A 2816-nucleotide genomic window follows, 5' to 3' on the forward strand; every position below is an offset into this window, starting at 1 on the left:
CACCAGCGCCGAGGAGGCCCCTGTGCAGGCTGCGCGGACTCGGGGCCCTTCCTCCTGCGCGACCTCTCTGGAGCTGGCTTCATTCCTCTGGCTCTAGCGTGCAGGCAGCATTAATCCAAGTGAGCAGAAGGGGAAACTGAGGCCTGCGGCAGCGGCCAAACTGGGAGGGGTGGCCCAGGACAATCTATAGAGTCTATAGTAATAAGACCATCCTCCTCCCTGGTTGGGGGAGAGGGGACTGGAGCAGGACAGAGACCGGACTGGCCTCGGGGCTGCAAGGACAGTGGAAGGTGAGATTTGGCTGGGGCCGATGTCCAGGCTGAGTGGCACTGGGGGAGGGGGTCTGAGGGAAGAGAAGGTAAGTGGGTCAATGTCGCCAGTATAGGAAGGGCTTAAATCGACCTAATTTTTCTTCCTTGCCTCCAAATCTGAAAACAAATGCCCCCGGTTGGTTAGGGCAGGAGGAGGAAGACAGCACCCAGACATCACAGCGTCAGCCTCGGCCCCCTGGGGAGGAGTGAGGAAGGGGCGGACTCCTTGGGGCAGAATTGAATTTTGGCTGGAAAGGCTGCTTTGTCGGTGCCCGAGAGAAGGGAGAGGGTTGAGAGGGACAAGCAAAGGATTTGAAGGGCCTGTGTGCAGAGGGACCCTGACAGCCTGCCTAGCGGGGCCAAGGTAGCAGGATGGGGAGTGGGGGGGCGGCGGCAGGGCTGGGAACAGCTATCTTCCCAGGTCAGCACCCATCAGAGGCCCTTCCCAAGACCCCACTCTGGGCTTTGACCCCATCCCCGGGAGCCCAGGGAGCTGGACTCTCTTAATCAGAGCTGCTGTTCTCTCGAGACCGTGACCGTGACCGCTGTGGAGGCGATGGCTGCCTGGCACTCAGTACACCGAGTGGAAGGCTTTTCAAGAGCCCTGCTCTGAGGTGCCAGCTGCTGGTGCCGTTCCTGACCCAGCTGACTAGGTGGGAGGCCTGGGCTCGGGTCCTGGCCCTCTGTATGTTCCCTCAGAAACTTGGTGATCCGTGAAGCCCTCTGGAGCTTTTCGTATGCTACCCCCCAAAACTTAGTGGTCCCAGTTATTTTAATATGTTAGTCCTCATGACGTCTTCAGGATGTTAGGCGAATGATGAATGACTATGTACCTTAAAGGAATGAGCGGAGGCTGGGCATGAGGGTATTTGGGGGCATAGGGTGAAACACCTGTCTAGCCCTGTCAGATCATGACTGTCTCCTTTACCAGCTTGCAAGGCCTATGGAGAGGGCATGAGGCAAGGGGAGAGTGGGATGAACCTCACAGGAATGTAGCAGATAGACTGGGGAAGGCAGGAAACTGACCTCTGGCAGCCTCAACCCTTCTGAGGGCCATCAGCCATCAGCCCCTCATCCAGGCTGGCCAGGCACCCAAGCGGGCCCCCCCCCCTGATCCAGGCCACCCTTCAGGGCAAACCAGTCGGCCCCCACCTGTGCACCAGGCCTCTATTCTATATAATACAAGGGTAATATGCAAATTGACCCTAACAGCAGAATGACTGGGAATGACTGGGCACTATGACACACACTGACCACCAAGGGGCAGACGCTCAATGCAGAAGCTGTCCCCTGGTGTCAGTGCACTCCCACAGGGGGAGCTCTGCTCAGCCACAAGCCAGGCTAATGGCTGCCAGTACAGTGGTGGTGGTGGGAGCCTCTCCCACCTCCTCAGCAGCCCTAAGGATGTCCGACTGCAGCTTAGGTCTGCTCCCTGCTGGCAAGTGGACATCCCCTGAGGGCTGCTGGGCTGCCAGAGGGATGTCTGACTGCCAGCTTGGGCCCGATCCCCCAGGGAGCGGGCCTAAAGCAGCAGGTGGACATCCTCTGAGGGGTCCCAGACTGCAAGAGGTCATAGGCCGGGCTGAGGACCCCCCCAAGTGCACAAATTTTTGTGCACCAGGCCTCTAGTCTATATATATAAAAGCCTAAGCAACTGTTACAACGGGTTTGACTGGACGCTATGATGCACACTGACTACCAGGGGGCAGACGTGCAATGCAGGAGCTGCCCCCTGGTGGTCAGTGTGCTCCCACAACCAACCTTCCTCATGCAGCCAATCTCCTGTGGTCCCCCCCTCTGGCCAGCCAGCCAATTGGGACTGGGGGAGATGGCCCTGATTGGCCCCAATTGCCGGCCAGGCCGAGGGACCCCATGCATGCACGAAGTCGTGCAGCGGGCCTCTAGTTTCTAAATAATGGTGAGGCCAGCTGGTGTGGCTTAGTGGTTGAGCATTGACCTATGAACCAGGAAGGACGTCATGGTTAGACTCCAGGTCAGGGCACATGCCCGGGTTGTGGGCTTGATCCACAGTAGGGGGCGTGCAGGAGGCAGCCAATCAATGATTCTCTCTCATCATAGATATTTCTATTCTTTTTTTTTTCATCATAGATGTTTCTATCTCTTTCTCCCTCTCCTTTTCTCTCTGAAATCAATAAAAATATTTTAAAAAATAATGGTGAGGACCTGACCTAGTAAGATGGATGACCCAGTCAAAGGTAAGACTCATTCTAAAGGGGTGCAGGTGACATAGTGGGGGTTTGGGAACAGCATGCTCAGTTCAGGAGGGAAGGGTTTTCCAGGGATGATGTGGCAGGTGAGGTGTGTGGCTTAAATGCTGAGCTAAGGAACTCAGTTTATCCTGCAGCAGAGGGGAGGGTGCTCAGAGCTGTGTTGTAAGACCACTCTGGCTGCAGAGTGAAGGACTGTCAGGACAGAAGAGTGGAGAGGAGGGAGATGTGGGAGAAAATACTGTGTTCAGATGGATCTGAACTGCGCAGGGCTAGT

Source organism: Myotis brandtii, unplaced genomic scaffold (assembly GCF_000412655.1).
Source record: "Myotis brandtii unplaced genomic scaffold, ASM41265v1 scaffold324, whole genome shotgun sequence".
NCBI lineage: Eukaryota > Metazoa > Chordata > Mammalia > Chiroptera > Vespertilionidae > Myotis > Myotis brandtii.